A 13,233-nucleotide genomic window follows, 5' to 3' on the forward strand; every position below is an offset into this window, starting at 1 on the left:
TTGCTTATATTCAACCAGTGGAAAACTATTTCTGTTTTATAAGATTATCCATATTGTCTATTTGTAGGAATTATCTGGTTTAAAATTTTGCCAAAGGTAAATTGACCTTGTGTATTTCATCCAGTGGACAAATGTACTTTCTGGCTTCAGGGTTTCTGGGTTGCCTCCTTCCCACAGTTGCACTGAGAATGCTATGAACTGGAATTGAAAATGGAGTAATTCCACGAGAGAGCTGAGAGTGGTACCCAGTGGCAGATTAGATTCTGATATACTTCTGGAAGGTGGAGAGGGCATGTGCTGACACTACTGAGTTACCCACAGCAGAGTGAGCCACAGCTCAAAAGATGCATCAGAGGAAATGGCCTGGAAACAGAGCCCTCATCTTTGCTCCCAAAGATGCTGAGGTTCCAATTTCACAGACACAGTCCACACTGGTGAGAAGAGGGGCTGACATTAAGCTGGTTCTATTGTTTGTGCAGTCGCTAAGTCATGTCCGACTCTTTGTGACCCCATGGACTGCAGCACATCAGGCTTCCTTGTCCTTCAATGTCTCCCAGTTTGCTCACACTCATGTCCATTGAGTCCATGGTGACATCCAACCATCTTATCCTCGGCCGCCCCCTTCTTTTGTCTTCAATCTTTTGTAGCATCAGGGTCTTTTCCAACGAGTCAACTCTTCACATCAGGTGGCCAAAGTAATGGAGCTTCAGCTTCAGCATCAGTCTTTCCAATGAATAATCAGGACTGATTTCCTTTAGGATGGACTGGTTTGATCTCCTTGCAGTCCAAGGGACTCTCAAGAGTCTTCTCTGGCACCACCACCTAAAAGCATCAATTCTTGAGCACTCAGCTTTCTTAATGGTCCAACTCTCACATCCATACATGACCACGGGAAAAACCATAGCTTTGACTAGACAGAACTTTTTCGGCAAGGTGATGTCTCTGCTTTTTAATACTCTGTCTGGCTTTTCTTCCAAGAAGTAAGTTCTATAAAAGTCTCTGAAGAACTACAGCCCATCTGGGCAGTCCCCTCACAGTTCCAACTCTGGATATTATTCCTGATAAGTCAGCAGAGCTGCCCTCTGAGGATGACGTGGCGGTGGGGGGGTGGGTCAGGGTTGGGCCAGTGGGGATGTGGGCACCCCACTCCTGCGCAGAGTCCTCCTCGTGTAGGACTTTGTGCAGGTGGGAGGGACCAGCAATCAGCTTCTGGACCGTGCTCCCTAAAATTGAACCTATCAGTCGAATCTCCCTGTCCATGGACTTGGTCTTCCTGTCCTGGGAGGAGAGTTTGGGGAGGAAAGGGTTTTGCACGTACAGAGGTGTCCACACTGCACATCCCCCTAGATCAACCGGTCTGGTTTTCATCCACAGATGCAATGGACGTCCAAGGTAGCCTTGAGGAAAGGCAGCAGCTTCAAAGAAGGGGACCGAGATGAGGAACCTGAGGATGGATCCCAGCAGAAGGGGAGAGAGTTCAGGAAATGGAAGTCTCGACGTAGATCAGTGGAAGACAGTAGAGAACCTGCAATAAACCCATGCGCTTATGGTCAGCTAACCTCACAAAGGAGGAGAGACGTACAGTGGAGAAAAGACAGACTTATCAATAAGTGGTGCTGGGAAAACTGGACAGCTACACGTAAAAGAATGAAATTAGAACACTCTCCAATGTATATTTTGTATATTTTTTAAATACAAAAATAAACTCAAAATGGATTAAAGACCTAAATGTAACACCAGAAACCGAAAAACTCCTAAAGGAAAACAGGCAGAACACTCTTTGATATATATTGTAGCAATATTTTTTTATCTGTCTCCTGAAGTTTAAATACAATAAGAAGTAAACAAATGAGATCTAATTAAACTTGAAAGCTTTTGCACAGCAAAGAAAACCATCAACAAAACAAAAAGACAACCTACTGATTGGGAGAAAACATTCTAATGATATGACCAATAAGAGGTTAATATCCAACATATACAAACACCTCATACAACTCAACATCAAAAGGCAAAGAACCCAATTAAAAAATGGGCAGAAGAACTGATCAGACACTTTTCCAGAGTAAATGCAGATCAACATCACTAGTCATCAGGGAAACGCAAATCAAAATTAGAATATCGCCTCACACCTGTCAGAATGGCTTTCATCAAAAAGGATACACATAACAAATGTTGGCGAAGATGTGGAGAAAAGGGAAACCTTGTGCACTGTTGGTGGGAATGTAAATTGGTGCAATCACTGTGGAAAATAACTAAAAATAGAACTACAATATGATACAGCAGTTCCACTCCTGAGTATATATCTGAAGAAAATAAAAACACCGATACGTGCATCTCAACACGCATGGCAGCATTATTAATAATAGCCAGGATATGGAAGCAACCTGAGTAGCTATCAAAAGATGAATGGATACAACACATCTGAGATATAGATAGATAGATAGATAGATGATGGAATACTACTCAAGTCCTAAAAGAAGAAGGAAAATTTCTCCTTTGCAGCATCATGGATGGACTTGGAGGTATTGTGCTAAGTGAAATAAGCCAGAAAAATACAAATGTTGTATTATATCACTTAAATGTGGAATCTAAAAAGCACAAGAAACCAAAGAATATAACAAAAAAGAAGCAGATTCACAGATACAGGGAACAACCTTCAGACCACCATGTATAAAATAAGCTACAAGGGTGCATTGTACAACATAGGGAACCCAGCCAATCTTTTATAATAGCTGTTCAGTTGGTGAAGAACCCGCCTGCAATGCAGGAGACTCAGGTTCAGTTCCCCGGTCGGGAAGATCCCCTGGAGAAGGAAATGGCAACCCACTCCAGTATTTTTGCCTGGAGAATTTCATGGACAGAGGAGCCAGGTGGGCTACAGCCCATGGGGAAGCAAGAGCTGGACACAACTGAGTGATTAAACCACCACCATAAATAGAATATGTGCTTCCCAGGTGGCATCAGTGGCAAAGAACCCACCTGCCAATGCAGGAGATGTAAGAGATGTGGGCTCAATGCCTGGGTTGGAAAGATCCCCTGGAGGAGGGCATGGCAACCCATTCTAGTGTTCTTGCCTGGAGAATCCCATGGGCAGAGAAGCCTGGTGGGCTACGGTCCGTAGCGCCATAGATGCGTCAGACACAACAGAAGCAGTATAGCACGCATGCACATGAAGTATGTCAATGAAAACTCAGTTACTATCAAGTTAAGAAGAAAAAGAATTCAATTTGAGCCACACTGAGAATTACAATTTGGAAAGCAGATTCTCAGACAGCCCTGAGCCCTGTTCCTGGCTGCTGGAAGTCAAAGGTTTAGTTGTTTATCGGTCTGACATACTGATATTTTACATAAAGGTCACGGACAATACATAATCCAGGTAAACACGTATAAAGTGAGTAGCAAGTCACCATGAACCCCTACAGAGTTGGGAAAGAAGGCTATTTTAAGAAGTTACATTTCTAGCCTCAGAAGAAAGAAAACAAAAAATTGTCTTTATGGTTGAATAGGCACACCCATCTTTGGGGAGCTTTGGTTAACATATAATGCACATACACTCTGCACATTGTGGGGAGAGAATTTAATGTTCAACTTTTTTCTTGTCTTGCCTTTAAAATATAAATTTTATATTATCAAGTATAACCTTTAAAAATTATGAATCATTATACGGTATACCTGTTAGCAGTTTCATGGGGAAAATGTCACACAGAGTTCTGAGATTTATATTTCTTTCTTTCTTTTTTAAATTAATTATTTATTGAAGTATAGTTTGTATAATATTGTACATCAACTATACTTCAATACAATGGGAAGAGAAACAGCAAAAATCTTTTTATTCCTAAATAACACTGTCTGTAATCACAAGGCATGTGGTCTTGAGAATGGATTACTTAGCATGGAAGCCATGAGGAGATGCAGAACCAGGAGTCTAGTTGGCTGTTTGCTTATTTTTTTCCCCAACAAAAAGCCCAGTTTTCCAGAAGGTCTTTAGAAAATCAGGTTTTGATTCATTCCTCATCACAATCTTATAAAAAGTCTTTTTAAATCAAAGGAAGTACAAGTGAGAGAAATTAAAGAAGATAGGGATTGTAAATAAGACACTACTGTCCAGCAACCAAATCATAAATACTGTTAGAACCCAGTAGATTAAGGACATAGGATAGGAATGTTTACAAGTGGCTGAAAAGAGCCTCCAGTATTAACAACTTACTGACTGACACTTGTTTACTGTGATAAAACAATTCACTACACCATGATCTGAAGTCATAATGAAGACATAAACGGAAAAATAACAATCTTGGAGGCATTAACTCTATGTTGAGGTGCCTTTGTTGTTGCTGTTTAGCAACTAAGTTGTGTCTGACTCTGTGACCCCATGGACTGTTGCTGGCCAGGCTCCTCTGTCTGTGGGATTTCCCAGGCAAGAATTCTGGAGTGGGTTGCCCTTTCCTTCTCCAGGGGATCTTCCTGACCTAGGAATTGAACCTGCATTGGCAGGGGGATTCTTTGCCACCCAGCCAGCAGGGAAGCCCTGGAGGTGCTTTTACTCTGACAGAACTTTTTTTTTTTCCCCCAGTTTCTGGCTTTTGATTCATGAAAGCAACAGGAAAAACAAATTAGATTTGTTTGTTTTCTTCCCAGGGTATTGTGTTAATTAAAATGCCAAAGTAGGGTTCCAGTTTCAGCTCAGTTTCAAGACAGCTTGAAATAGAGTTGTTACTGCAATCACAATAAGCAAATACCACGGCAGACTACAAATTAATGACTTATCTTGGAGCCGCTAAATAACTGAGGTTGCAAGACAAACAATTTACCTGAAATCTGGAGACAGATGTTTGCTGGGAGAACAAGACCCAAGCATTTGTTTATCTAGAACAGAAGCCATTGAACAGTTATAGGTCAATATGATGATTCAGCTAGAAATCCCTAACCAATTGCCAACAGCCGAGAGGAGGATAATATAAGAGAGGCTTCTCTTGCAGGATTTCCTCCTGGGAATTCCACCAGGTGATGGCAGACAGGATTAGAAGATATTTCTGAGAAAACTTTTCTGTATTACTGGCTGAGAGAGGGGACCATTAGCCATTGACACACTTGGCAGACTCACATCCCAAAACTTCCCTAGAGAAGAAAAGCCTTAATATGCAGAGGAAAGTGTGACAAAACCTGTACCCCAAGATTACTAGTGGAAACATGGTTCAGCTAGGGAAGAACAGAAAACAAAACCTCTACCCATGGAGGAGAGACAGGAATACTCCTGAAGGTTATACTTCTGAGAACCAGGTTTGACAGGGTTTCCTAAGACTGAGGCTTAATCAGAATATCAGAGAATGAGCCATCTATCCTCTTCCATCACACATGCTAGCAAGCATCCAATAAAAATAATGGCAGAATAAAAATCACTGCAGATGGTGACTGCAGCCATGAAATTAAAAGACACTTACTCCTTGGAAGGAAAGTTGTAACCAACATAGATAGCATATTAAAAAGCAGAGATATTACTTTGCCAACAAAGGTCCGTCTAGTCAAGGCTATGGTTTTTCCAGTAGTCATGTATGGATGTGGGAGTTGGACTATAAAGAAAGCTGAGCACCAAAGAATTGATGCTTTTGAACTGTGGTGTTGGAGAAGACTCTTGAGAGTCCCTTGGACTGCAAGGAGATCCAACCAGGCCATCCTAAAGGAGATCAGTCCTGGGTGTTCATTGGAAGGACTGATGTTGAAGCTGAAACTCCAATACTTTGGCCAACTGATGTGAAGAACTGACTCATTTGAAAAGACCCTGATGCTGGGAAAGATTGAAAGCAGAAGAAGGGGACGACAGAGGATGAGATGGTTGGATGGCATCACCAACTCAATGGACATGAGTTCAGGTAAACTCCAGGAGTTGGTAATAGACAGGGAGGCCTGGCATGCTACGGTCCATGGGGTTGCAGAGAGTCAGACATGACTGAGTGACTGAACTGAACTGAACAGCAGGGAGGTGAGGGACAGGGAAGCCTGTTGTGCTACAGTCCACAGGGTTACAGAGTTGGACAGGACTTGGTTACTGAGGGACAGGGAAGCCTGTTGTGCTACAGTCCACAGGGTTACAGAGTCGGACAGGACTTGGTTACTGAACAGCAACAACAACAGTAGGGAAAGCTACTTGAGACAGATTCTCTCTGGGGAGTAGAGGAAGACCCCAAACCAAATGGAGAACAAAAATTCAGAAAAACTCACTGGCAAATTAACCCACACCATAAAAATACATAGCTAGAAGACTTAAAGCCTCTAGTGCAATAAATCAAATAGAAACTTCAAATCAGCCCGCTTCCTGACTAGATTAACACAACTCACCATACTAAAGCCCTAGGCAAAGGCAAAGTAGGTCTATCTTCGAATATTTAAAGAAAAAAACACTAACCTTAATATCTATTGTCTTATTCAGCATTTCCAATTTCTAATAAAAAATTATATACACCCAAAAAGGAAAGAAACAACATAGTCTGTAAAGATGAAGCAATCATGAGAACCAGACTCACAAGTTGAAGATCAGACATTAATTGTGATAAATATTTTAAAAGACCTAAAGGAAAAAGTAGATGCAATACCAAGTAGGTAATCTCAGTAGAGAAATGGAAACCATGAGAAAGTATTAAATGGAAATGCTAAAAATTTTTTAAACACACACACAAACCCACAGTAACAGAGATGAAGAGCACTTTTGATGGGTTCATCATTAGAACTTATTGAACTGAATAAGGAATGAACTTGAAGAAATTCAATAGATATTACCCAAATTGAAACCAAAGGGGGAAAATGGTGAAAACAAGCAAGCAGAAGGACAGATCATTCAGTTATAACATGAGCATAATTGAAATCACAGGAGAAAAAGAGAAAATGAACAGAAGATATAACCTGCGGGGAAAACAAGGCTGAGAACTGTCCAAAATTAACAACAGACACAAAAGCACAGATCCAAGAACATTAGAGAAAAACAAGGTAAGTACCAAAAACAAACATACCTAGGTGTATCATATACAAACTGTTGCAAACCAAAGACAAAGGGAAAATCTTAAAGGCAGTCAAAACAGCAAGTATACATGGGACAAGGGTAATAACCACAACAGACTTCTTGTCAGAAACCATGCCCGCCAGAAGACAGTGGATTAATATCTTTAAAGTTCTGGGAGAAAAAAATCTCACAATACAAAATTCTATACCCAGTTAAAATAGCCTTAAAAAATGAATGACAATGAAATTCAAAATTTTCTCAGACAGAAAAATTGAGGAATTGCCAGCAAACCTACCCTGCCATAAATGTTAAAAGAAGTTCTTTCAGTTCAGTTCAGTTCAGTCGCTCAGTTGTGTCCGACTCTTTGTGACCCCATGAATTACAGCATGCCAGGCCTCCCTGTCCATCACCAACTTCTGGAGTTTACTCAAACTCATGTCCATCGAGTCGGTGATGGCATCCAGCCATCTCATCCTCTGTCATCCCCTTCTCCTCCTGCCCCCAATCCCTCCCAGCATCAGGATCTTTTCCAATGAGTCAACTCTTCGCATGAGGTAGCCAAAGTACTGGAGTTTCAGCTTTAGCATCAGTCCTTCCAATGAACTGATATCCTTTAGAATGGACGGGTTGGATCTCCTTGCAGTCCAAGGGACTCTCAAGAGTCTTCTCCAACACCACAGTTCAAAAGCATCAATACTTCGGCGCTCAGCTTTCTTCACAGTCCAACTCTCACATCCATACATGACTACTGGAAAAACCATAGCCTTGACTAGATGGACCTTTGTTGACAAAATAATGTCTCTGTTTTTTATTTTTATTTTTATTTATTTATTTTTTGTGTGTCTCTGTTTTTTAATATGCTATCTAGGCTGGTCATAACTTTCCTTCCAAGGAGTAAGCGTCTTTTAATTTCATGGCTGCAATCACCATCTGCAGTGATTTTGGAGCCAAAAATAAAAATAAAGTCAGCTACTGTTTCCCCATCAATTTCCCATGAAGTGATGGAACCAGATGCCATGATCTTCATTTTCTGAATGTTGAGCTTTAAGCCAACTTTTTCACTCTCCTCTTTCACTTTCATCAAGAGGCTTTTTAGTTCCTTTTCACTTTCTGCCATAAAAGTGGTGGAAAGGAAGTTCTTTAGGCAGAAGAATATGATAAAGTTCAAAAGAGTATCATAAATAAATGAAGGTTAAGTAAAATCCTTTATTTTTATTTGCTCCAAAAGATAACTATTCAAAGCAAATACAATAACAATGAAATATGTGTTTATAGCATATGTAAAAGTATAATTTATGATAACAATGGCACAGAAATGAGAGGGAAGCATTGAAAATATACTGTTATAAAATCCTTACAATACTTGTGAAATAGTATATTATTTGAAGAAAGACTCAGATTATTTTAAATGTATATTATAAATTCTAGGGCAGAGATTTAAATTTTTTTTAATTTGAGATATAATTGACATATTAGCTTTAGGTATATGACATATTTGTTTATATTGCATAATGACCACCACAGTAAGTCTAGTTAACTTGCATTGGGCTTCCCAGGTAGCTCCTCAGTAAAGAACCACTTGCCAGTGCATAAGACATGGGTTCTATCCCCAGTTGGGGAATGGCAACCCACTCTGGTATTCTTGCCTGGGAAATCCCATGGACAGAGGAGCCTGACAGGATACAGCCCATGGGACTGCAGAGTCAGAGATGACTGAGCAACTAACACTTTCACTTTCATAGTGAAATCATTCATCTTAATCGCCTCTTTAAATGTCTATCAAGTACAGTCACATTCTGAGATACGGGGGTTAGGACTTCAACAGTTGAATGTGGGGACACGATTCAGTCTATGACCCAGCAGCCCCTGGGAAGAGGCCATACATAGAAGAAAGCCCTGAAAACCGGCTACCGGCTGTGCAAAGGTGGCCCGTGGATGCACAGAACGGCAGCCTGTCAGAGCAGGAGCTGCTGAGACCTCCAGGATCCCCGGGTGACCCAGGACACGTCTGGCTCCAGCCACTGCCAGAAAAGCCAGCTCCCAACTTGGCACCTTTGAATTTAGTGCCTTGACCCCACCCTTTGGGAACTTTCCAGGGGCTCAAGGCATTTCATCACCAGCAGTGGCATGGCGATCTGAGGCAGGGGCTCCTGGGGGCTGCCCTGCACCTGGCAGGGTTGTGAGCGTCCAGACCTTGCCTCCTGCTCGGCCCTCAGGAGAGCCTGGGAAGCCCACCAGGTGGGAGGAACTGATCCTTGCGGATGAGTTGGCGGATGAAGTGGGGAAAGTGGGCAACAGTGAAAGCAATCTGCTCATATTCCCTCCTCCTCCTCCTTTGGGAAGAAAGATGGAGCATCTCCTTTCAAAGACTTCAGCTTCTGAAAGACTGGGGTTATTTTGCCTAAAGGACTCCCTGATGACTTGCCTCTAGTTTCCTCCATCTCAGTAGCAATTTTGTTATTTTCCTAAGTTTGATAGCAGAATTCTTGTCCCTGTGGGGACTCTTTCAGGGACAATTTGTTTCGTTTTGTTTTTTAACTGGATAGTGAGATAAATGATGACTTTGTTGTTTTTTTTTTTTTCAAAATGTAATAGCAACTGTTGAGCAAGGTTCTTGGCAGGGAGGTTTGTTTGAGCTCAGGGGCATGCAGGTCTAGAGGTCTCTGGTCTCTCTGCAGATATTTCTGGGTGCTCTTAGGAGAGGTCAGTAAGCAAGCTTTTAGAGGACACCCCACAGCCATCCCGACTGCTATTGTTTTTGAGAACCTTCTGGGCATGACAAACACATCAACCTTTTATCTCCACGTTAATGAGGATAATTTCCCTATGGAGGAGGCAGGAAGAAAGCTGGACCACATGGATAAAGCAAATGTCAACCACCGCCTGAACACCTGTGCTGTTTCCCCAAACACACCCATTCAGCTTGCATTATTTCTGCTACTTGGTCCTGAAAAGCCTCTTTACTAGAGATTATTTTCATCTACCAAGGAATAAATTAGTATCTCTCTCCACGAGACTTAAAGAAAACCGACCAGAAGATTCAGGACTGGGGTTGGGGAGGGGCAGGCCTGCATCTCTCCCACGTCACGTGCATCTCTAGAGACGACTGGAAAGGACCATCTTCTGCTTGGCTGGTTCCACCTGGCCTCCTTCTCCAGTGGTAAAAAGCTTCCAAAATGCTCTGGAAAACTACATTCTGCATGGAAGTCCATTGGGGTTATTTTCTAGATGATTACTTCTCGGTAATAATTAGTATCATGCTCAATCACCTCAGTCATACCCGGTTTTTTTGTGGCCCTGTGGACTGTAGCCTGCCAGGCTCCTCTGTCCATGGGATTTCCCAGGAAAGAATACCAGCGTGGGTTGCCATATCCTCTTTCGGGGGATCTTTCAGATCCAGGGATCAAACTCGCGTCTCCTGCATTGGGAGGGGGATTCTTCACCACTAGGCCACCTGGAAAGCCCACAGTCATTAGTATTAAGAGCAATGTAATGTAATCATATTAGAAAACTAATGACGTGTTGTAGATCCAGAGAAGCTCCAGGCTGGGGAGGCCATCCAGTCCAAAGTCCTTTCCAGGGCCAGGCACAGGTTCATCATCCTGGAGGGACAGCCATCTTCCCTCCGCTTGCTTACTTCAGGTGTCCGGGAGCTCACCCTTGACCGGGCATCCTGTCCCACGCTAGACAACTGTGAGTGTTAAAACGTTTCTTCATTTGTCTTCCTCTTGAACTTTCATTTCTGGTCTTGGTTTGTTCCCTGGAGTCAGAATAAGTCAATTCTCTCTTCTTTCTTCAAACAACCGGGTCGGCTTAAAGTGGAAAAAATTTTATTCATTGAAATTCCCCTCAGTAAGATAACTCCATTTGTTTTGGAGAAATTCTGTTAAGCTGCTTGGAGGGTGAGTGACTGGAGGGACCAAGGCAGGTCTGATTGTTGTTGTTCAGTCGATAAGTCATGTCTGACTCTTTGCGACCCCATGGACTGCAGCACATCAGGTTCCCTGTCCTTCACTGTCTCCTGGAGTTTGCTCAAACTCATGTCCAGGGAACCAGTGATGCCATCCAACCACCTCATCCTCTGTTGCCCCTTCTCCTCCTGCCCTCAGTCTTTCCCAGCATCAAGGTCTTTTCCAGTGAGCTGGCTTTTCTCATCAGGTGGCCAAAGTTTTAGAGCTTCAGCTTCAGCATCAGCATCAGTCCTTCCAATGAATATTCAGAGTTGATTTCCTTTAAGATTGACTGGTTTGATCTCCTTGCTGTCCAAGGGACTTTCAAGAGTTTTCTCGAACACCACATTTCAAAAGCATCAATTCTTCAGCACTCAGCCTTCTTTATGGTCCAACTCTCACATCCATATATGACTACTGGAAAAAATATGGTTTTTACTATATGGACCTTTGCACTTGAGATAATCAAGAGCAATATGGGACTTCCCTGGTGGCCCACTGGATAAGATTCTGTGATCCCAATGCAGGGTCCCAGGTTTGATCCTCGGTCAGGGAACTAGATCCCCCATGTCACAACTAAATATCTGGTGCAGCCAAATAGAAAAAAATGTAAACTTACATTTAAAAAAATCAAGAGCAACCTGTCCCCCTGGTGGGGGCAGACTATGGGATGAGGAAGCTAGAGAGGCTGCTTCCCCTCCAGGAGACCCCCATCCCGGCCCCAAATATTTAATAGGTCTGACCAAGACTAAGAATGCCAGGTGTGCCTGGATTCCTTCTGCAGACTGTCAAGGGGCTAAGTTCTGTGAAAAGATAGCAACAACCCCCTAAAATGCACTCAACTGGAACAGTAGACCCAGGAAAGGCAGGGGAGGAAGTGACTAGGGCACTGCCATCACAATGGGGCCTCCCCTGGCAGCTGGATCAAAATGGGGGGCTCTAGGAACAAGAGCAGCCCACACGTGCAGGCATTACATCCTGTTGGAAGCCCTGGAAGGTGAGGTGTGCTTCACAAAGATCAGCAATTCTCGTCTCCTGCAAGTTCACTTTCTTCCACGCATGAACACAGTTCTGTATGTCCCTTGTAACCAACTAACCACAAGCCCTCTGCTGGCCACACAGGTCTCCCACCTCTCAGTTCAGTTCAGTTCAGTTGCTCAGTCTTGTCCGACTCTTTGTGATCCCATGAATTATGCCAGGGAGCACTCCAGGCCTCCCTGTCCATCACCAGTTCCCGGAGTTCACTCAAACTCATGTCCATCGAGTCGGTGATGCCCTCCAGCCATCTCATCCTTTGTCATCCCCTTCTCCTCCTGCCCGCAATCCCTCCCAGCATCAGAGTCTTGTCCAATGAGTCAACTCTTCACATGAGGTGGCCAAAGTACTGGAGTTTCAGCTTTAGCATCATTCCTTCCAAAGAACACCCAGGGCTGATCTTCAGAATGGACTGGTTGGAACTCCTGGCAGTCCAAGGGACTCTCAAGAGTCTTCTCCAACACCACAGTTCAAAAGCATCAATTCTTCGGCGCTCAGCTTTCTTCACAGTCCAACTCTCACATCCATACATGACTACTGGAAAAACCATAGCCTTGACTAGATGGACCTTTGTTGGCAAAGTAATGTCTCTGCTTTTGAATATGCTGTCTAGGTTGGTCATAACTTTCCTTCCAAGGAATAAGCATCTTTTAATTTCATGGCTGCAATCACCATCTGCAGTGATTTTGGAGCCACCCAAAATAAAGTCTGACACTGTTTCTACGGTTTCCCCATCTATTTCCCATGAAGTGATGGGACCAGATGCCATGATCTTCATTTTCTGAATGCTGAGCTTTAAGCCAACTTTTTCACTCTCCTCTTTCACTTTCATCAAGAGGCTCTTTAGTTCCTCTTCACTTTCTGCCATAAGGGTGGTGTCATCTGCATATCTGAGGTTATTGATATTTCTCCCAGCAATCTTGATTCCAGCTTGTGCTTCCTCCAGCCCAGCATTTCTCATGATGTACTCTGCATAGAAGTTAAAGAAGCAGGGTGACAATATACAGCCTTGATGTACTCCTTTTCCTATTTGGAACCAGTCTGTTGTTCCATGTCCAGTTCTAACTGTTGCTTCTTGACCTGCATATAGGTTTCTCAAGAGGCAGATCAGATGCTCTGTTATTCCCATCTCTTTCAGAATTTTCCAGTTTATTGTGATCCACACAGTCAAAGGCTTTGGCATAGTCAATAAAGCAGAAATAGATGTTTTTCTGGAACTCTCTTGCTTTTTCCATGATCCAGCGGATGTTGGCA

Source organism: Budorcas taxicolor, chromosome 11 (assembly GCF_023091745.1).
Source record: "Budorcas taxicolor isolate Tak-1 chromosome 11, Takin1.1, whole genome shotgun sequence".
NCBI classification, from domain to species: domain Eukaryota; kingdom Metazoa; phylum Chordata; class Mammalia; order Artiodactyla; family Bovidae; genus Budorcas; species Budorcas taxicolor.